Source organism: Trichechus manatus, unplaced genomic scaffold (genome assembly GCF_000243295.1).
Source record: "Trichechus manatus latirostris isolate Lorelei unplaced genomic scaffold, TriManLat1.0 scaffold00081, whole genome shotgun sequence".
In the NCBI taxonomy this organism is placed as follows: domain Eukaryota; kingdom Metazoa; phylum Chordata; class Mammalia; order Sirenia; family Trichechidae; genus Trichechus; species Trichechus manatus.
The window spans coordinates 10049026-10073712 of record NW_004444017.1 but is presented as its reverse complement, the minus strand read 5'-3'; positions in this window follow the sequence as shown (position 1 = coordinate 10073712).

The following is a 24687-nucleotide window of genomic DNA, read 5'->3' as shown; positions in this document are numbered from 1 at the left end:
ATTACAAGAAATACTAAAGGGAGTCCTCCAGCTAGAAAATCAATAACATCAGATAACAACACAACACTAGAACACAGGACAGAGCAACCAGATATTGACTTAGATAGGGAAGTCACAAAAATAAATCAAAGCTAAAACACTGAAAATAGGAAAACAGAGATATCAACATGTAAAAGATGACAACATTAAAACAAAAAAGGGGATTAATAAATGTAGACATACATCTTTCATATGGAGAGGAAGTCAAGGCAATATAAAGAAATAAAAGTGTGGTTTAAAATTAGAAAAATGGGGTAAATATTAAGGTAATCACAAAGGAAACTAACAATCTTACACATCAAAATAAAAAAACAAGAAAAATATAAAGGCTCAGCAAACACAAAATCAACAACAATGAAAAAGATGAAAAGAAAATACATAAACAGAAACCACTTAGCACAGAAAATTAAATGGAACAAAGAAACTGTGAACAACACACAAAAAAAAGACATCAAAATGACAGCACTAAACTCATACCTATCAATAATTATGCTGAATGTAACCAATGCACCAATAAAGAGAGAGAGGCAGATTGGATAAAAAAACACAATCCATCTACGTGCTGCCTACAAGAGACACACCTTAGACTTAAAGACACAAACAAACTAAAACTCAAAGGATGGAAAAAATATATCAAGCAAACAACATTCAAAAAAGAGCAGGAGTGGTAATACTAATCTCTGACAAAATAGACTTTAAAGTAAAAATCTACCACAAAGGATAAGGAAGGACACTATATAATGATCAAAGGATCAGTACACTAGGAGGACATAACTATAATAAATATTTACGCACCCAATGACAGGGCTCCAAAATACATTAAACAACTCTAACAGGATTATAAAGAGAAATAGACAGCTCCACGATAATAGTAGGAGACTTCAACACTCCCCTATCGGTGAAGGACAGAACATCCAGAAAGAAGCTCGATAAAGACGTGGAAGATCTAAATGCTACGATCAACCAAATTGATCTCATGGACATATATCAAACACTACACCCAACAGCAGCTAAGTATACTTTCTTTTCCAATGCACATGGAATATTCTACAGAATAGACCACATATTAGGCCCTAAAGCAAGCCTTAACAGAATCTAAAGCATCGAAATATTACAAAGCATCTTTTCTGATCATAAAGCCATAAAAGTAGACATCAATAACAGAAACAGCAAGGAAAAAAAAAAATCAAACATGTGGAAACTGAACAACACCTTGCTTAAAAACTACTGGGTTATAGAATAAATTAAGGATGAAATAAAGAAGTTCATAGAATCAAACAAGAATGAAAACACATCCTACCAGAACCTTTAGGACACAGCAAAAGCAGTGCTCAGAGGTCAGTTTATAGCAACCTATAAATGCACACATCCAAAAAGAAGAAAGGGACAAAATCAAAACATTAACCCAACAGCTGGAACAAGTAGAAAGAGAACAGCAAAAGAAACCCTGGGGCGCCAAAAGAAAGGAAATAATAAGAATTAGAGCAGAATTAAATGAAATAGAGAATAGAACAACAATCCAAAGAGTTAACAAGAACAAAAGCTAGTTCTTTGAAAGATCAACAAAATCAATAAACCGTCTGCCAAGCTGACAAAAGGAAAACAGGAGAGGAAGCAAATAATCCATATAAGACATGAGATGGGTGATATCACAATAGACCCAACTGAAATTAAAAGACTCATAACAGAATACTATCAAAAATTGTACTCTAACCAATTTGAAAACCTAGAGGAAGTGGACAAATTTCTAGAAACTCACTACCTACCTAAACTAACACAATCAGAGGTAGAACGACTAAATAAAGCTATAACAAAAGAAGAGATTGAAAAGGTAATTAAAAAACTCCCAACAAAAAAAATCCTGGCCTGGACGGTTTCACTGGAGAATTCTACCAAACTTTCAGTGAAGAGTTAACATCACTACTACTAAAGGTATTTCAGAGCACAGAGAAGGATGGAATACTCCCAAACTCATTCTATGAGGCCAGCATAACCCTGATACCAAAACCAGCTAAAGACACTACAAAAAAAGAAAATTACAGACTAATATCCTTCAAGAACATTGACGCAAAAATCCTCAACAAAATTCTATCCAATAGAATTCAACAATATATCAAAAAAATAATTCACCATGATCAAGTGGGATTTATACCAGGTATAGGGATGGTTCAACATTTAAAAAAAAAAAATCATTGTAATCCATCATATAAATAAAACAAAAGACAAGAACCATATGATCTTCTCAATTGATGCAGAAAAGGCATTTGACAAAGTCCAACATCGTTTCATAATAAAAGCTCTCAGTAAAATAGGAATATATGGGAAACTCTTCAACATAATTAACCGCATTTATACAAAGCCAACAGCCAACATCATCCTAAATGGAGAGAGTTTGAAAGCATTCCGGTTGAGAACGGGAACCAGACAAGGATGCCCTTTATCACTGCTCTTACTCAACATTGTGCTGGAGGTCCTAGCCAGAGCAATTAGGCTAGAAAAAGAAATAAAGGGCATCCAAATTGGTAAGGAACAAGTAAAAGTATCTCTATTGGCAGATGATATGATCTTATACACAGAAAACCCCAAAGAATCGACAAGAAAACTAGTGGAACTAATAGAAGATTTCACCAGAAGTATCAGGATACAAGATAAACATACAAAAATTGGTTGCATTCCTCTACACCAACAGAAAGAACCTCCAAAAGGAAATCACCAAATCAATACCATTTACAATAGCCCCCAAGAAGATAAAATACTTAGGAATAAATCTAACTAGAGGCATAAAAGACTTAGAAAATGAACACTACAAGACACACTGCAAGAAACCAAAAGAGACCTGCATAAGTGGAAAAACATAACTTGCTCATGGATAGGAAGACTCAAAGTTGTGAAAATGTCAATTCTACCCAAAACCATCTACAGATACAATGCAATCCCGATCCAAATTCCAACAGCATTTTTTAATGAGTGGGAGAAACAAATCACTAACTTCTTTTGGAAAGGGAATAGGCCCTGGATAACTAAAGCATTACCGAAGAGGAACAAAGTGGGAGGCCTTACACTACCTGATTTTAGAGCCTATTATACCACCACAGTAGTCAAAACAGCCTGGTACTCGTACAACAACAGATACATACACAAATGGAACAGAATTGAGAACCCAGACATAAATTCATCCACCTATGAGCAGCTGATATTTGACAAAGGCCCAAAGTCCATTAATTGGGGAAAACACAGTCTCTTTAACAAATGGTGCTGGCACAACTGGATATCCATCTGCAAAAAACTGAAACAAGACCCATACTTCACATCATGCCCAAAAACTAACTCCAAATGGATCAAAGACCTAAATATCAAATCAAAAACAATAGAGATCATGGAAGAAAATATAGGGACAATGCTAGGAGCCCTAATACATGGCATAAACAGAATAAAAACCATAAGTAACAATGCACAAACACCAGAAGAGAAACTATGTAATTGGAAGTTCCTAAAAATCAAACACTTATGCTCATCAAAAGACTTCACCTAAAGAGTCAGAAGACAACCTACAGACTGGGAAAAAATTTTTGACTACGACAAATCTGATCAGTGTCTAATCTCTAAAATCTACAAGATACTGCAAAACTGCAACAACAAAAGGACAAACAACCCAACTAAAAAATGGTCAAAGGATATGGAAAGACACTTCACCAAAGAAGACATTCAGGCGGCTAACAGACACATGAGGAAATGTTCAGGATCATTAGCCATTAGAGAAATGCAAATCAAAACTACAATGAGATACCATCTCACCCCAACAAGGCTAGCATTAATCCAAAAAACAAAAATAATAAACGTTGGAGAGGTTGTGGAGAGACTGGAACACTTATACACTGTTGGTGAGAATGTAAAATGGTACCACGATGGAAATTGATTTGGTTCTTCCTTAGAAAGCTAGAAAGAGGAGTACCATACCATCAAGCAATCTCACTCCTTGGAATATATCCTAGAGAATTAAGAGCTGTCACACGAATAGATATATGCATTCCCATGTTCACTGCAGCATTGTTCACGATAGCTAAAAGATGGAAACAACCTAGCCGCCCATCAACAAATGAATGGATAAACAAATTATGGTATATTCAGACAATGGAATACTACGCAACGATAAAGAACAACGATGAATCCGTGAAAGACCTTGTAACATGGAGGAATCTGTAAGATATTATGCTGAGTGAACTTAGTCAGTTGCAAAAGGACAAATATTGTATAAGACCACTATTATAAAAATCCAAGAAAAGTTCAAACACAGAAAAAAACATTCTTTGATGGTTACCAGGAGGAGGAGAGGAGAGGGGTATTCACTAACTAGAAAGTAGACAAGAATTATCTTAGGTGAAGGGAAGGACAACACACACTACAGGAGAAGTCAGCACAACTGGACTAAACCAAAGCTAAGAAATTTTCTGAATACAACCAAACATATCAAGGGACAGAGCAGCAGGGGTGGGCGTCTGGGGACCATGCTTTCAGGGGACATCTAGGTCAACTGGCATAACAAAGTTTTTTAAGAAAATGTTTTGCATCCCACTTTAGTGAGTGGCATCTGGGGTCTTGAAAGCTAGCCAGTGGCCATCTAAGATGTACCAATTGGTCCCAACTCACCTGGAGTAAAGGAGAATGAAGAACACCATGGACACAAGGAAAGCATTAGCCCAAGAGACAGAAAGGGCCACATAAACCAGAGACTTCATCAGCCTGAGACCAGAAGAACTAGATGGTGCCCAGCTACGACAATGACTGCCCTGACAGGGAACAAAACAGAGAGTCCCTGATGAAGCAGGAGAAAAGTGGGGTGCAGAACTCAAATTCTAGTAAAAAGACCCAACTTAATGGTTTAATTGAGACTGGAGGGACCCTGGAAGACGTGGCCCCCAGGCTCTCTGTCAGCCCAAAACTAAAACCATTCCTGAGGCCAACTCTTCATACAAAGATTAGACTGGACTATGGGACATAAAAAGATACTCATGAAGAGTGTGCTTCTTAGCTCAAGTAGATACATGAGATTAAATGAGCAGCTCTTGTCCACAGGCAAGATGAGAAGGCAGAGAGGGTCAGGAGTTGGTTGAATGGACATGGGAAATCCGGGGTGGAAAGGAAGAGTGTGCCGCCATGGTATAGGGAGAGCAAGTAGGGTCACAAAACAATGTACATGTAAATTTTTTCATGAAAGACTAACTTGAATTGTAAACTTAAAGCAGAACGATAAAAATTTAAAAAAAAAAAAGAAAACCCTATGGATCAAAACAGCCCAATCCACAATTGATCATGGGGATGGCGCAGGATTGGGCAGTTTTTCGTTTTGTTGTACATGGGGTTGCCATGAATCTAGGGACAACTCAATGGCAGCTAACAACATAGTATGCTTATCACTGAAGATAGTATCCTATAGATAGGGTCATCTAGATACTGTCATATAGAAAGTCTCAGTAAAACACTGGTTGGATGCATAAACAAATGGACTCATATTTCTTTACACATAAGTTTAGAATATGATAGAGAAATATCAAGAAATGATAGAATTAGCAAAAACAGACCTAAAAATCTGACTTAGTGGGTGTGCAAAGCCACCTGAGGTTTGGTTTTGTAGCCCCTAATGAGAGCTTCTGGCCAGCTACAGGAGGGCCCCCATATCAATGAAAAGATGAAGGCAAGAGTTTTTATCACTTTATTGGCCTGACAGAGACTGGAGAAATCCCGGGAGTATGGCTCCCGGTCACCCTTTTAGCTCAGTGGTGAAGTCACTCCCGAGGTTCACCATTCAGCCTGGGATTGGACAGCCCCCATAAAACAAAACGGGACTAATGAGGCACTGCAGTCCAGGGACAAGGACTAGAAGGCAGAAGGAAACAGGAAAGCCAGTGATAGGAACCCAAGGTTGAGTAAGGACAGTGTTGACATGTAGTGGGGTTGTTAACCATTGTCATAGGACAATACGTGTACTGTTTAATGAGAAACTATTTGTTCTGTAAACCTTCACCTAAAGTACAATAAAAAAAAAAAAAACTTTTTATCACACAGAGCTTTTACCAGACAAGTCTCTGCTTATAGTGTTTGCCAGCCCAGTCCTTGATTTCAGTGATCATTAAGTGATGGACAAGTGGGGCCAGAAATAGAAGAGAAGAACAATATTCTATTAACCAATGTTCCTAGTCAATCAGAATAATTCATGTGTTTCTCTTTCAAGAGGAGAATGTAGAATGGAGGATGATTGAAGCCTGCAGTTATCAGTGAATGGGGTGGGGGGATGGAGAGAGACAGATTACAAATGTTCCAATCTTTCCGTCCATCAGCTCCAATATAATAACAGTGTCTACTTCATCATTTTGCTCATAGAGTCAAATATTCACTGAGGATTTTGACCAGGCATCTTCAACTACCCGCCTGATTACTGAACAAGTCAGGCTGTCTTTGGCACTTTATTCCTAGTTCTCAGCACTACACTGATGACTTGAGGCGCAAGGAGGTTATAAAATACTTAACAGTGGGTTAGATTGTTGAGCTGTCTAGCATGCCATTCTTATGTGCCTTTGTAAATCAATTCAGCACAAAATAGTGTTTATTCTGACTAATCAATCTGAAAATTACAGAGTGAATAATCACTAATGATTATGGAACCATCAAGGGGCCTCATCTTAATGCTTCTCTGTGTGGGCTGTTCTTTAAATCCCCCACATTCGTAACTCTAAAATGAACCAGGAAAAAACTATTCAGAACAAACCAGACGGTTTTAGAGAAGCAAAGCTCATTTTAAAGATTGGGTAAATAGGTCAATGTTCTTCCTAAGGAAACCAAACTGTTAATGCTCAGCATTGCTAGTCAAGGAGTGACGTAAAGGGAAAGAAAAACTCCTCCCCAGGGAAAGAGAGGTGATTCACTTGAGGAGAGGGTCCTGGGCTTGTTAAACCCATCAGGGAAACATTTAGTGAACTGAGCAGCAATTTTCTAAATGGGTGGTAATTTCCTTAATGAATCTTCCCCCAATACCTTTATGAGCATAATTATGTGTAATTTCAGACGCAAAAACAACGCTTAATAGGCCGGAAACGACTTGCCCACAGTCACACAGTGAACCTTAGAGATTCACATCTGCTTCTTAAACCTCTACACTGCCCTCACAACTAAAAATAAGAGATGAAGAACTGGGGAATATGCCCAAATAAATAATCAAAGCAACTGCCACATGCCTTCTTCTGGAACCATCCAAATAAGCTCCTTGCCTTTATCAGGAACCTGGCTAGTAAAATCATATTTTCTTTCTGCCCTTTGCATACTAGCTGTTGGTTATTCACAAATGTTGAATAATCAAGAGAAATAGCACATTTTAACTTCTAAAAATGAGAGGCTAAATTAATCACATTCTACTCAAAAGGGAATATGCTGAATGTGTAGATTTCAAAGGAATATTAGAAAGGTTTCTCTCTCTCTCTCTTTTTTTTTTTTTTTTTTTTTTGTTCCTTATATATTTTTAATACGCTATGAGTTAAAAAAAAGCAGTGAAATAGTTTCTCTGGCAGTATTTTTGTTTCTTCATCGGGTAGGATCAAATTTTCTGTAAACTCTCGTCTTTTTATATTTTTCTCATAATCCCTTTGAAGCATGTAGGAATGCTGAGGTGTTAAATGGTTCTCTTACAAGCATGAGAAAAATAGTGCGAGAGGAAGCGGACAGGCTTTGGGATTTTGAAGTCCTGGGTTCAAATCCCAGCTCTGTCACTAGAACTTGAACAAATTATTTTACAGTTCTGCACCTCAGTTTCTTTAGCCCCTTCATGAAATGGGGAGAATGATAACCTGCTTCACATGGTGCTGTGCTCATTAGAAATAAAGTTTGCCACAAACAGTGTCTGCTTCATAGAAGTTTCTCTAAGTCATGAGCCTTCTCTTCTCCTCCAAATTTTAATCAATTCAAATCCTGGCATAGTACCAATTGGTTTTAATTTCTGGAGGTTTTAGAAACTTTGTCAACTGCAAAGGCATCATTGTGAACAAGAAAGCCAGACTAAGTAAGAATCACTGAGTGGGGATGGCGAGTTGAAGTCGTCCACGCCCATCCATTCACACGGAACGTTGGGCAAGTTCCTCTCAGTGTTATTTTCTTCATCTGAAAATACAGTCAAAATATTACTTGCTATTTTTGACTTCACAGGTTGGTTGGAGAAAATAAAATGAGGTGTCTGGTAAGTGATGAAAATGTGAAGCATCATTCTGAAATATAACAGCAAAAGCATGAGTAATTTGTTTTCACCTTCTCTCAGCTACATGCATTCCAAACTTATTTCTTTGTACAAGCATGTTATCATACTTTACTTCTAGTATCTTCTTGAACAAAGTCCGTAAGATAGTTATCTGTTAAATTTGATTGACAAAAAATAATTGTGTACGTAGGTGCGTAGGTGCATATGCACATATAAAGAACAGAAAACGATGAGAAGATGTGTGTCTAAAGCAGAAGTCATCTAAAATTTACTTAGAAACTTTCCATTTTTTAAGGGTTGGCAACACTGAAGAAGTAGGAATTTAAATGTTACAAATGTTTAAGAAAAGATCCTTAACACCCTCGATGCACATTACGTTCTTATAAACGGTAACACTCAGTGTTTAAAATAAAAGATTGGACTCTGGAGTTGGACTGTTGGGTTCGACTCTGGGCAAGTTTCTTACATTAGAGAAGTTTCTATACCTCAGTTTCCTCATTTATGAATGGGGATAATCAAAGAAACTGCTCCATAGGCTTGTTGTAAGTTAAAATGTAAACATTGTGCAGACACAGAGTAAGCACCATATAAATATTCACTATTCTTATTTTCAATATTATTATTCTTCACTGTTGTATCACAATGCATAGGACACTACTGGCCACATAGTCAACATTCAATAGATATTTTGTTGCGTGACTGATTGAATAAATAAATGAAGGCAGGAAGGAATTGTCTACAAGATCCAATAATCTCAAAAACTGTCTAGCTCCATTTCCTATGACCTCAGTCAACTGTCTCACTGACTTCAAACTGAAAGAGAAACCATTATATACAGTGATTATATAAAGAGACCAAGTTGGGCACATTTCTTAAAATTTATTCAGGGAGCCAAAATATATTCCAGACTGAAAACTCAGAGGAAACCCAATTTGAAAGCACGAAAGAAAAGCTTCCAAGCTTTCAGGTCCCAGCAGCTAGTGGGGGCAGCCCCCCCCAAACACAGTGAGGCTAGCTTGAATCTCCCCTAAGTGGCCCAACACAGTTTGGAAGATCAATCCAACATCTCCAGGGGCAGCTACTCTGGAATGCTCCTCAGGGCATCAGCATCCTGGCCCAGTGCACTTGTTTATGTTTGTACTGAAGGGTGGAATGATGGGAGGGATGAATAATCCATCCAAACCAAGTTTAGGCTTACTTTTCCCTTCTGTCCTCAAGAATATATCTCTCTGATGGGTGCTGCTTCTTTGTCACCAAAGTTCCATTTGTGACCTTGAATACATTCCCTTTAATGCCAGATATGAAAACAACCCACCCAGAAATAAACACCAGTATGGGTCATGTTCCTCCACCAGCAAAGTCCTGGTGGCAAACTCCAGCCCAACTCCCCCTGGCTAGCTCCACCACCAATGGCAGCAAACAGAATTCAACCCCTGCTCGAAGTTTGAACGGTGACAGATACATGCCTATAACTACTACAGCAGAAGAAAACTCAAATATATACTTTATAAATATTGTTTTACATTATCATTTCTCTCAATATTATGCCTGCCTCAAAAAAAAATTTTTTTTTAGTTAAAAAAAAAAAAAAAGGGAAACAAACAGAACCATAAGCTGCTTTCTGTTATAAATCCCCTGGGATGGGGGAAATATTAAAATTGAAGTAACCTCAGGTAAGGGCCCATTTTAATATTTAGCTACCATAGAAACCTCATTAAGTTATATTTCAAAACAGTTTCCAGTGTTTATTTGGAACTTAGAAAAAAATTAATTGCAAGTGCTTGCAAATGGGAACCCAGTAAAAATTCTCCTCTCCTGGAAACAGCACTGAGTGTAGTCTGGCCTCGCAATAACGCAGTTATAGGACTTTTAACAAAGGCTGGCATCCTTGCCTAAGCAGGGTAGCTGCATTTCCAGTACATAACAATGACAGCGGGGGAAAGGATAGCACAGTTCACATACAGACACGTCGCATAATTACAAGCGCACTGTCACCTCTGCAGTTTCATTATTTGGATTAAGGGGAAGAGACCAGTTGCAGCATGACCCAGCTGAGCTGAGCCTAGAAAAATCACAAAGCCTTGTCATTCTTTCCCGTGGTGACTTGTCTCGTGACCAGAGCAAATCACTCACTCCTTCTCCGGCTTCAGTTTCTCCTCTAGCAAAGAGGGCAGAAAAACATAATGTCTGTGGCCAACCATGATTTTAAATCTTTATGGGTTTTTGAATGCCCCATACATACCATAATTAATAGTCCAAAGATTCATCTTTCTTACAAAGTCCTTTTTTTGTGGATTTAAAGAATTTTATAGAAGAATGGTACTGAAATACTACTCAGGATATGGGTTCTGATCCTAGTTCTGCCACTAACTAGCTGCATACACTTAAGCACGTACCTTAACCTATCTGAGGTTCGGTTTGCGCCTCTCTGAAGAATAAAAAAAGTACTTCCTTCCCTTTCTTCCAGGACTTTTGTGGTAGTCATAAGAGGTTATATATTTATATGAAAGTACCTTGGAAAATATAAAGTATTATGAAAATGTACAAGCAGTAACAGGAGTTTAACCAAAATCTAAAGGGCACCTTGATCTCTCTCTTGATTATGATGTTACAAGAACCCAGCTTCTCTTTCCCGAATCACAAGATACCAATACATGAAAAATGATTCTGCCCTTTAGAAACTGCTGCTACTTGAAAACCTTAACCAAGAATGTGTATTTTCTTATGCCTCCCACAAAATGCATAATAAAAACTAGCTTAGCTTCAGGAGAATATGCAGTTATCAAAAATCAAAATGAAAACTCAAAGGAAAATGAAAGAAGTAGCAACACTTCCGATCTGCAGGTAAATAATCGTTGATAAATCAGAATTGGGAACAACTGTCTGGAGAAGGACTATTCTGGCAGGCATTGTTCTCAGTAAACAAGAAAGCAGATGCTGCCCCACATTTTGTGAAATATTTATGACTCCACCACACACCCTTTTAGGGGAGCAAATTGATGCCTCCTTTACTCAACACAATCACCTGGGGTGTGCCAAGCACAGCCTCTATCAATCATGCTGACGTGATTTGTTTTGCCTTATTCAGAGGCTGCCTCCCCTTCAATCCAATGTCCATGATGGAAAGAATAGAAAACACGTAGTAGCCAAGGCTTCTTTAATCACTTTTTTTTAAATGCCAGGAGTTATAGTGTTTGGGGGTGTTGCTGCTGGATACAGGAGTGTTTGTTTCCCTTCAAATCATGCCAGCACGTGGAGGACTGTGTTAATTCCATATCAACCAAGTGTCCCTCAATCCATAATTACAACTATATGAATGATACTAAAAGGAGCTCTGGTGGCACAATAGTTAAGTGCTCGCCTATTAACTGAAAGATTAGTGGTTTGAACCCACCATCTATTCTGCAGAAGAAAACACCTGGTGATCCGCTCCTGTAAAGATTACAGCCTAGGAAACCCAATGGGGACTCGACTGGATGGCACCCCGAACAACAACAACAACATATCACAAGGTAATGTTCCATTTTGCGTAAGATTTAAAAATCTTAAAGTGCCTAAAAAAGAGCCCTGCTGGCACAGTGGTTAAAGCACTTGGCTGCTAAATGAAAGCTGGGTGGTCCCAACCCACCCTAGCTACTCTGTGGGAGAAAGATGTGGCAGTCTGCTTCTGTAAAGATTTACAGTCTTGGAAACCCTACCGGGCAGTTCTACTCTGTCCTATATGGTCTCTGTGAGTCGGAATCAACTGGATAGCAATGGGTTTGGTTTTTGGTACAGCGTCTAAAACTGAATTAATGATGGAAACTTACATCCATAATGGATGGAAGTTTCTCTTGCCAAAATAAACATAAGAACACAACCAGGTTGGAATTAATTTACTTTTTAGGTTACAAAAAAACCTGGACGTTTATTTAGAAATAGATATTGAGCATGTTTGTAAGCACTGCTATATCAAGTTTTTTTTACATGTTGCTGTAAGAAATTAGCATCATGCACTTAGGAGAATCTCTCTCAGGGGAGGAAGTGGTTGGCAAACAAACGTAGAAGACACACATTATTTGTGTAAAAATACGGTATAGGGCCTTGTAAGTCATGCTGAGAAATTTAGTCTTTATCCTCTAGACTAGGGATTGGCAAACTATGTTCCATGGGCGAAACCTGATAACATCTTCAGAGTACATGAGACAAAGTCTTGTCACACTCGCTTCTAAGGAGCATTCTGGCTGTACTTCCAAGACAGATTTGTTCATTCTTCCGGCAGTCCACTATATTTAATATTCTTCGTCAACACCATGATTCAAAGGCATCAATTCTTCTTCGGTCTTCCTTATTCATTGTCCAGTTTTCCCATGCATATGAGGCAATTGAAAATACCACAGCACACCTTAGTCCTCAAAGTGACATCTTTGCTTTTCAACACTTTAAAGAGGTCTTTTGCAGCAGATTTGCCCAAGGCAATTCGTCATTTGATTTCTTGACTGCTGTTTCCATGGGCGTTGATTGTGGATCCAAGTAAAATGAAGTCCTTGACAACTTCAATATTTTTGCCATTTATCATGATGTTGCTTATTGGTCCAGTTGTGAGGATTTTTCTTTATGTTGACATGTAATCCATACTGAAGGCTGTGGTCTTTGATCTTCATCACCAAGTGCTTCAAGTCCACTTTGCTTTCAGCAAGCAATGTTGTGTCATCTGCACATTGCAGGTTGTTAATAAGTCTTCCTCCAAACCTGATGCTCCGTTCTTCTTCATATAGGCTAGCTTCTTAGATTATTTGCTCAGCATACAGATTAAATAAGTATGGTGAAAGGATACAACCCAATCCTGACGCACACCTTTACCGATTTTAAACCACACACTATCCCCTTGCTCTGTTTGAACAACTGCCTCTTGGTCTATGTACAGGTTCCTCATGAGCACAAGTAAGTGTTTTGGAATTCTTATTCTTTGCAATGTTAGCCATAATTTGTTATGATCCACACAGTTGAAAGCCTTTGCATAGTCAATAAAACACAGGTAAACATCTTTCTGGTATTCTCTGCTTTCAGCCAGGATCCATCGGACATCAGCAATGATATCCCTCATTCCACGTCCTCTTCTGAATCCAGCTTGGATTTCTGGCAGTTCCGTCAATGTACTGCTGCAACAGTTTTTTGAATTGTCTTCATCACAATCTGATAGCCTCTGTTCCAACTATCTGGAAGTAGTCACTTGGCAAAATTTGTATTCTCCTGTCTTTGCTCAAGCTGTGCCCTCCTCCCACCTATCCCTTACTTTTTTCTTGTCAAAGTCCTACCCATTCTTCAGGATCCTGTTCACATACTTCCTCTTACATTAAAGTCTTCATAGATTTTTTGATCCCTGATTATACCCAACTTCCCCCTTTTCTGTCTTTCAATCTCACATAACTCGTGTACATCATAGTAGCTCTTACTTCAATCTGACTTGCTCTAGATTTAGTTCTAGGGTTGCTTATCTTCACAAAAGATTGATCACGTGTCCTGGGGGGGTCAGGAGCCATGTCTTATTCAATTTCTTTCACCCTCTAAAAACAAACAAACCCATTGCCATGAAGTTGACTCAGACTCATAGTGATCCCATGTGTGTCAGAGTAGAACTGTGCTCCACAGGGTTTTCAATGGCTGATTTTTTGGAAGCTGACCTACCGAAGACCATACCTAGTAGGTAAGAGATCAGGAAAATGAAATAAAATGAAGTACACTGATTCAATAGGATAAATTGTTCCCAAAGATGTCACTCCCATTTAGGACCTTTATGGTATATTAGTTAATACAGTTGTGTTGATTCTTACTCAGTCTAGTTACTTTATTTGATTTTATTTCTAGAAAAGCACTAAGAAGGACTTGGACAAACTACTCCACCCATCTTCCATCATGCTAGGTGCCATCATGAAGGATTATCCTTTAGGGAGTCTGACCTTAGTGCTGTCTGACCTGTCACGGTTATCTCTAGGAATGAGAGATTCTACCACCTTCCCCCACCCCTGTTGTTTATTCCTAGCTCAGATAACTTCAACTGTCAGAATTTTCTTGCTCAAATATCTTCACACTTAGGTATTTTTTTCATCTTGTCAGGACAATGTTTGTTCACCAAAAACAGTGAATAAGTTGTTACAGCTTTTCATGTTTTATGTTTTCTCTTTCCTGGGTCAAAAACCAAAACAAAACCAGAAAAAAAAAGGGTCAGTCTCTTAAAAATGAACTTTTTACCCAGTGTTTTTTCACTTTAGGATGTGTGGTTTATATACTTTGTGAAAACTCTACGCAATAAAAGAAGGGAAAAAAACCTCAGTAGTGACAAGAAAACTTAGATATAAAATTTACCCTGCAAAGCCAGTCATCTAGTGGTAGGCTTTATGGTTGAAGGATTGTATGCGAAAATGGAAATTATACAAGAAAAAAAACAGAAGTTGAGGACTTAAATTGCAAAGGTTGAAAGATATGCAAAATATGTCCTTTTCAATATAACACTTCCATCAGAGACAGAATTAAACCTCAAATGTGAGAAAGCACTCTCACACTATTTATCCTTATTCATTTAATGACCTACATTCTGTGATACATTTGTGTCACAATTCAATTGAACATATACATGAAATATTAAATGATAATAGAACTACATTCATTATAAACATAGACACAAGATCACCATGCCAATAGAGCTGTATTATGGTACAAATGATTTAAACTTCCAATATTTTTATTTACAGGAGAATGTATTGCTTACAAACTGATCTCCAAATCAATTGCATGAACATATGCATATGAACATATTTATTCTAAAAAAGAAGAAAAGTTGCAGAAATCCTATGTTATTTTTTTCACTTTGTCAAAATGAACACTATTATTTAAAATCATGATCAGTTCCCAGGTAAATATCAAATAGTAGGTAAAGTCCACAATGGATGGTATCAATTCTTAAATTAATCTGTAAGGGTTCTCTTTACCAAATTCACCCATTTCTAAAGTTGATAATTTGCTAAATTAGAATGTGCTGGTTTAATAAAGTCATGCTCAGAAGAAAATAATAAGATGCTTCAATTTCTATAGTTTTGAATTTCCACTATACTTTCACAGTCCTTAGCTCATTCTTCCTCATCCAGACTTCTGGCTCTGTGCCACAGCAGCTCTGTGACTTTGGGCAAGTTGCTTAACATCTCTGTGTCTGTTTTCTCATATATACAATGAGGACAAAAATAACACACACCTCATTAAGTTGTCACGAAAATTACAATAGTTAATACATATAAACTCATTAGAATTAAAGTCAGAAACATAACATGCACTCAGTAATGTTGGCTACTACCATCCATCTGTCAGTGTGTCAGACTGTGATGGCTTTGCCAGTTGCTGTGATGCTGGAAGCTATGTCACTGGTATTTCAAATACTAGCAGGGTCTCGATGGTGGATATATTTTCCAGACTAAGACAGACTCCGAAGAAAGGCCTGTAGATCTACTTCTAAAAATTAGTGAATAAAAACTCCATGGATCACAGAATATTGTCCAAGACTTCAATTCACTTACTTTGGACTTGTCATCAAGAGGAACCAGTCTCTGGAGGAGGACATCATGTTTGATGGAGCGGAGGGCCAGTGAGAGGAAACCCTCAGTAAGATGGATTGACACAGTGGCCACAACAATAGACTCAAATATATCAACGATCATGAAGATGTCACAGGACTGGGCAATGTTCTGTTCCATTACACATAAGTTTGCCCTGAGTCGGAGCCAACTAGATGTCAGCTAACAACAACAACGTTGACTGATTTTTTGGGGAGGGGATAGGAGGCGAGGTAAGAGGTTTGGTTAACACTTTTCTGTTCTGGCTTCTGTAACCATCATAGTTAAAGTCTGAAGAGGACTCCGGTTTGAAATATTCTCACTGTTCTTTCCCTCTGTAGACAGTAGTAAATGCCATAATTTATACACCAAAGTGTTCTCATTTAATTTTTCAAGAAAGTAAAATAACTTCATCACTATTCTCAAAATGTAAATATATCAAGCTACACCTTCAACAACTTCTACATTGCTGAGCCACTAAAACTATCCGTAACATAGAGATAATAAAAGATTCAAGAAAGATTCCTAACCTTTAAGGTTGACATCAAGGAAAACAACCTTGCCCTTTCCTCAACAGGTCCCCTGGCAGCTCCGAATGGCTAGCCCCAAGTGGCCAGGGCAGGACACGGCTCTGCAGTTTCTGACGGCTCCTCTTCATTGTATGCCATCACTCCATGATACTGTACTCAGATTTTCTTAAGGCATGTGATTCTTATCATAGAGAGTTCTCTTATAAATCACAGAATAAAATATGTGTCATGTAAACACAAAAGGAATACATATACAGACACTCATTTTATAATATCTCTATTTCAGTATCATTCACCAAAAATAAATAAATAAATAAAACCCAACTGCCCTTCTTGTAATTACACTAACCAAGGTGTATATTTCCATGAGGTTCACAAGACAATGATACCGAACATAAGAAAGGCATTGGAGAGTGACCGGAACTTTTCTTAAGGTTTTCTTTGTTAATGTTGTTCAGAAATGACAAAAGGAACATATCTTTACTGTAAAATGTAAAAATTACAAATGGAAAAAGTTGTAAATAGAAAAAAGAAAAAGTTAAAAATTAACCTCCAACCATCTTCATTCTCATCTCTCCTACTGAGATAACCAAAGTAAACATCTGCTAAATATTCCTCCACATGTTCATTAAAGACACACCATTAGAGATACATATATGAAGTGTTTGCTGTTTGTTTTATAAAAATGAGCCCATAACATACATGTTACTATGAAACTGATTTTTCTTCACCTAATAAAATATCATGGATATTTTTCACAGTCATTAGATACAGATCTAACTCATTATTTTTTAATAACTGCATGATATTCTATATTATGGATGCTCCCAAAATTTTCCCCTATTTATTAATATTCAAGTTTTTTCTAGTATTTTTTAATCACACACACACACAAAGTTGTATCTTTGTAAACTTATATTTTCAAATGAGGGATGATGAGTGAAAGGGGAGTTATTCTTTATATTTAATAGATATTTCCAGATTATCCTACCAGCAATGTATAAATATACTTGCCTCCTACCATTTTTGCCAGAACCAGGTGTTACCACTTCTTTTAATTTTCACTATTCTGTTGCTTGAAAAAGGCATCTTATTGTTACTTTAATTTGTATTTCCTCAAGTGAAATGGAACATTTTATCATACTTCTCTACACAAGGGTTTCTCAACCCCTGCACTATAAACATTTTGGGTGAGATAATTCTTTGTTGTGGGGCGCTGTGAGGGCATTGTAGGATGTTAAACAACATCACTGGCCTCTACCTGCTAGATGCCACTAACAACACTTCCCCCATTTGTGACAACCAAAAATGTCTTCAGTCATTGCCAGAATCATCCCCAGATGAGAACCAATACTTTAAATGCTTAATTAGAAAGATTTGGATTTTTTAACTTATTTAATAAATTTGATAAACAACAAAATTCCAGAAATTACCTCCAAGTTTTTTTTTTTTCAAGTTTAATAGATTTTAAAACCTGCTCAGTAGTCTCAAAATCTATGAGTGAGTACATGGCATGACCAACACCTCCTTAGTCACACAATTAATTCCAGAAAGACTGACAGCAGAGCCTTCTGACTGACAGACAGAAGAGAGGTTATTCAAAACTTGGACACAACACCTACTTTAATTTCAACATCAATAGGCATCTTTTTTTATTTCATTCCAACACCCCATTTATAACTTACGAACAAGTATAGATAAAAAGAGTCGTTAAATATTTAAATATCTATTCACTGTGCCAAAATACCAGTGAGGCTGGTTTTCTTCCTTTCTTTTTTTTGCTTATTTCTTTTGATTTTTATAGTATTTTGGTTTACTTTGAGCTTTCCAATCCAAAATAGACAATGCTTTTCCTAGAATTTCCTACACTTGGGGAAAAATATTCTTCTTTTGTTAGGAAATATAATTGCAAAGTATGTCTACCATTTTCATTTTCTTAGAGCAAAAATACACAAATTACTTTTCCTAAGAAAAATAACTGTATAATAATTAATAATACAGAGAAGTTTCTCCCACCCTCAGAAGAGAAACATACCAAGAACAGAAAAAGCAAGATTAGAAAAGTTTAATTGAAATTTCAATACCAAAAACAAGAACTAATATACCAAATAGTTATCTTCACCTCTTCTTACAAATAAGTTGAATGCTGCCTTCCTTATAATAGCGAGAACACAGACACACAGCAACACATAGAAAAGTTCTTTGCAAAGAAACTGACCTTTATCAATTTATTCCAGGAGTAATTTTCTAGCTTTAATTAGAGTTCAATATTCCTTTCTGAGGAATTCATAAATAATATTATAAGGCCGTCAGTCATTCTCAGCTGGCTTCGAGGTTCCAATTCTGTATAGCAGCAAAGGGGATGGTTTTAAAAAGGCAAAATGCCAGTCATGGGATCTATCTGACTTTTGATAAAATACTGACAACAGCACTACAGCAGCTCAATCAACAATGCAAAGAGCTGACAGAGAACAATAATCGTGGAAACCTGCCCTTCATTGCAGGATACCAGCTTTTGAGATCAAATCTCATGGCCAGACTAAATGTCTGCATTGTTACAGCACTGGCTTCTAGAACATGCCACCCATTTGTGACAACAAAAAATGTCTTCAGACGTTGCCGGAATCATCCCCAGTTGTGAATCACTATTGTAAATGCTTAATTAGAAAGATTTGCATTTTTTAACTTATGTTTAAAGTTTATTTCAGAAGTTACACGTTTTGGGGCTTAATACTTACTATTCACAAAGTTTAGGTTTAAAAGAGTTGTCTTACATGTGGCTATGACCACCCTCTAAGGAAATTCTTTTTTCCAATCCCTAAAAATATGTTAACTGAACACTTTGTGTCATATGAGTGGATGAGTCAATTAATAGCTTATATTTTCATCTTGTTTCAACTCATTATCAGCTATTTCAGGTAGCTGTGTTTGATTGAGTCCAGAAATGAATTGAGAAATAAAACTCCCAACTAATGCTGATTGGTTTCCCATTATATGCATTTTTTAAAATCTGAAGAAATCACTAGATTAAATAGCAAGCAATTGGTGATGTTTTTCCAATTACAGCACCTCCAGCAAAAACTCTATTATACAGAAGCAAGCTGAATTATGGTTAATTTATTAATGGATTTAGTGCAGCATATAATGAGGTTGTCGATATTGAAGCCACTTACATTCATTTAAGTAATCAGTGTTCAGGGGCTTTAAAAATTAAGCTAACTTTTGGCTGAGTGAACTCAAAATCGAAAATGTGGAGAAGGAAGTAATCAGATAAGTAGTGGCTAGCCAGCCCACAGAAGTACTCCAGACAATCACACCGATTTGGGAAAGAGCTAACTCACCCCACCTCTCTCCTGTCATCTGCATGTAGGAGGGCTTATCTTTGTCCACTGCAACGGGAGATCTGATGCAATCATTCTAAAGTGGTAGACCAAGCCAGGAGGTCAGGACGGCTTCTGGAGATTACAGCTTTTCTTAAGTAGCAGAGATTGACTTTTTGCCGCCAACTCTGCTTTTTCCATCTCCCATATCTATAATTTAGCCGGAAAGAAAATATAAAGTGCCTGTTGTGATGAAAAAGAGTACTTAACAGGTTTGTAATATTTGATTCTAAGGAAGGTTATTGTTATTGGCATGCCCGCAGTGGTCTATTTGTGAACATTTAAAATGGCCTCGTAATGTATTTTATTAATAAAGAGAAACAGTGATATGTCCAAAAATTCTTCGTAAGTGTGCATTAAGTAAAGTCGTGAAGAGAGATGAGCATTCACACTTTTTTTACCAGTTCCAGATTTTAATATCTACTTAGGGCTTCAAGTCTGATTTTAATCTCAAGCATGTCATTCTGAGTCTCGTCAACCTATAGATTGTCCTTCGTAGGTTTGTTGTTCGGTGCCATCGAGCCGATTTAGACTCATGGCAACCCCATGTGTTACAAAGCAGAACTGCCTCATAGGGTTTTCTAGGATGTAATCTTCATTGGAGCAGATCTCCTGGTCTTTCTCCCACCGAGCCACTGGGTTTTAATGGCCAGCCTTTCAGTTAGCAGACAAGCACTCAACTGTTGCACTACCAAGGCTTACACAATTGTGTAAGTAATTAATTGCATAATTATTTTTTAATGTCTGTATACTCCAAAAATACATAGCTCTGTGAGGCCACAGACTGTTTCTGTCTTATTTATGGCTTTATTACCAGGGACAATCACAGTGCCTGACACATAGTAATGAGTATTTTTAACATTTTTGTGGCATAAACCAAAAACCAAACCAAACCCATTGCCGTCGTGCTGATTCCGACTCATAGCGATCCTATAGGACAGAGTAGAACTCCCTCATAGGGTTTCCAAGGAGTGGCTGGTGGGTTCAAACTGCCAGCCTTTTGGTTAGCAGCCAAATGCTTAACCACTGTACCACCAGGGCTTCTTTTGTGGCATATACAAAGAAAAAAAGTATATAAAACATAGGTATACAGTTGAACAAATAATTATAAAGCAAACACCAATGTTACACCATCCACATCCAGAAGAAGATCATTGCCACCGCCTCAGACGTACCTTCTGTATGTGCCTTCCCCATCACAGCCCTCTCCTGTGCCACTAGAGGTAACCACTTTCTTGTCCTTTCTTTATAGTTTTACAACCTATATGTGCATCTCTAGGCAATATTAATTGAACAACAACAAAAAAAAACATAAAAATCTATAGGAAATTATTAATTTTATGCTTGTGTGTGGTTCAGTTCATACATTATTTTATAATATTTAAAATTATTTTAGCTTATCAAGGTTATTGTCAACCATTGAACCCTCTCTGTGCAACACAATGTACTAGCTGCTAATTTAATTCAATACTCAAAACAACCCTAAAATCTAGATGTCATTATCTCCATGCTACACATGCAGCAACTGAGGCAAGGAGAAAAAGTAAACCAGAGAGATTCATGGGTAAGAGGCGGCAGACCCAAGAATGGAACCCAGGTTTCTGGTTCCAAAGACCATGCTTATAACCACTATCTAGGGTTGTCATAAAATACAAGACTCTCAGTTAAATTTGAACTTCAGACAAATGATTTATTTTTCAATATAAGCATATTCCAAATATTTCATGAGACACATCTATACTAAAAATATATTATTTGTTTATTTGATATTCAAATTTAGCTTGATGTCCTGTATTTTTATTTGCCAAATCTGTCAACCCTACCACAATACTATATTGCTTTCCTACTCCAAAATGAGTTATTACACAGCTGGAATTTGCCAGTCAGGGTAGTTAAGAGACTGGACTTGTGCTGTGGTAAGTTCCAGAAATTTTCACTGAGATTCCCTTGACTATTAGGCTGAATACTAAGCTGTGCATGCATACGGTGAGATTCCAGAGGGCTCAGCAAAGGACGTCTAATGTATAAGTACACTGTAGCCCTATAACAATGAAAGAAATTGAATTTGTAATTAAAAACATTTTTACACAATAAAATCTAGTCCCTGATGGATTCACTGGAAGAATTCTATGAAACACTTAAGGAAGAAATAATAACAATTTGACAAAACTATTTTAGAAAGTACAGGAAGACAGAACCCACCCCAACTTATTTTATGAGGCCAGCATTACCATGATTCCAAAATCATACAAACATATTACAAGAAAATAACACTACAAACCAATTTTCCTGATGTACATTGTTGTTGTTGTTTAAGTGCCATTGAGTCAGTTCTGACTCATAGTGGCCTTATGTACAACAGAATGAAACACTGCCCAATCCTGGGTCATCCTCACAATCCTTGTTATGTTTGCACCCATTGTCGTAGCGACCGTGTTAATCCATCTCATCAAGGGTCTTCCTCTTTTTTGCTCACTCTCTATCTTATGAAGCATGATTTTCTTCTCCAGGGACTGGTCCCTCCTGATAACATATCCAAAGTACGTGAGATGAAGTCTCACCATTCTCGCTTCTAAGGAGCATTCTGGCTGTACTTCTTGTGGTCGTGTACATAGAAGCAAAAAATGATTACCAAAATATTAGCAACTTGAATCTAGCAATATATAAAAAGAATAATACACAAACACAATGATCAAGTGGGATTTGTCAAAGGAAAGCAGGATTACTTCAGCATTTGAAAATCAATCAGTGTTATTCATATGAACAGAATAAAAGAGAAAAAAATCATATAATTTCCTAAATAAAATTTTAAAAGCATTGGATAACATTCAGCATCCATTCATGATAAAAATTCTCAATACACTAGGAAAAGAAGGAAATTTCCTCAACCCAAGAAAGAGAGTCTACATAAAACTTACGGCTAATATCAGATTGAGTAATGAGAAACTGAATGTTTTCCGTCTAACATCAGGAACAAAGGTTCACCACTTCCATTCAATATTGTACTGACAATAAGACAAGAAAAAGAAACAGGTCATTTAGTTTGGAAAGTAAGAAGTAAAATTATCATCATTTGCAGATGACATGACCATTATGTAGAAAATTCCAAATAAAAAGTAAAATTAATTAATGAATTTAGCAGGATTTCTGGTTACAAGGTAAATATAAAATACATATACTACTTGAAAATGAAAATTTCAAAATACTAATTACAATTGCATCAAAAAAACATGAAACACTTAAGAAAAATGGAAAAAAATTAGTACTAGATACCACAAATATTGCTGAGAGAAATTTAAGACCTGAATAAAGGAGATGTATCCACGATCATGCTTAGAAAACTCAAAATTGTTAAGTGACTATTATTTAAATTCAACACTGTCACAGTGGTGGCAAATGTCGGGACGGCGGAAACAGTAACCAAACACAACTCTTACAGAGAAGTGGGGCCAGGAGGGTCACTCTGAGGAGTCGACCCCGGCTTCAGTCCCAGGAGTTTATTTATAGTCAATACAGCAAGCAGTGAAGTAAATACAGAAAAATGGGCTTTAGGTGCGGGCAAGGGAGAAGGAATTCAGGTAAACAAGCCAATCAGTAAAGGGACAATAGGTTTGGGAAAACAAGTCTTGACAAGTCTCAACATGTTGGGGACAAGTCTCAACATGCTGTGCAGCATAGAGGCCTGTGGGGGCTGCAGTTGTCAATAGTGCAGCCATGTTTAAATGGCATATATCCCCACACAACACAATTCCAATCACAATCCCAGTAGATATTGAAAAGCCAATTCTAAAATTTATGTGAAAATATAAAGGATCTAGAATAGGCAACCACCAAGTGTCTGTCAGTTTGTTGTACTGTGGGGCCTTGCATGTTGCTGTGATGCTGGAAGCTATGCCATGGGTATTCAAATACCAGCAGGGTCACCCATGGCAGATAGGTTTCAGCTGAGCATCCAGGCTAAGAATGACTAGGAAGAAGGACCCGAGGATCTACTTCTGAAAAGAATTAGCCAGTGAAAACCTTATGAATAGCAGCGGAACATTGTCTGATATAGTGCCAGAAGATGAGACCCTCATGTTGGAAGGCACTCAAAACACTACTGGGGAAGAGCTGCCTCCTCAAAGCGGAGTCAACCTTAATGATGTGGATGGAGTCAAGCTTTAAGGACCTTCATTTGCTGAGGTGGCACGACTCAAAATTAGAAGAAACAGCTGCAAACATCCATTAATAATAGGACCGTGGAATGTCTTAAGAACGAATCTAGAAAAATTGGAAAACGTCAGAAATGAAATGGAATGCATGAACATCGATATTCTAGGCATTAGTGAGCTGAAATGTACTGGTATTGGCCATTTTGAATCAGATAATCATATGGCCTACTATGCCGGGAACGACAACTTGAAGAGGAATGGGTTTTGCATTCATCATCAAAAAGAACATTCCAAGATCTAGCCTGAAGTACAATGCTGTCAGTGATAGGATAATATCCATACACTTACAAGGAAGACCAGTTATTACGACTATTATTCAAATTTACACACCAACTGCTAAGGCCAAAGACGAAGAAACTGAGGATTTTTACCAACTTCTGCAGTCTGAAATTGATCGAACATGCAATCAGGATGCATTGATAATTACTGGTGATTGGAATGTGAAAGTTGGAGACAACGAAGAAGGATTGGTAGTTGGAAAATATAGCCGTGGTGATAGAAATGATGCCAGAGACCACAAGATAGATTTTGCAAGACCAACGACTTCTTCATCGCAAATACCTTTCTTCAACAGCGTAAAAGCCAACTATACACGTGGACCTCATCAGATGGAATACACAGGAATCAAATCGACTACATCTGTGGAAAGAGACTATGGAAAAGCTCAATATTATCAGTCAGAACAAGGCCGGGGCTGGCTGCAGA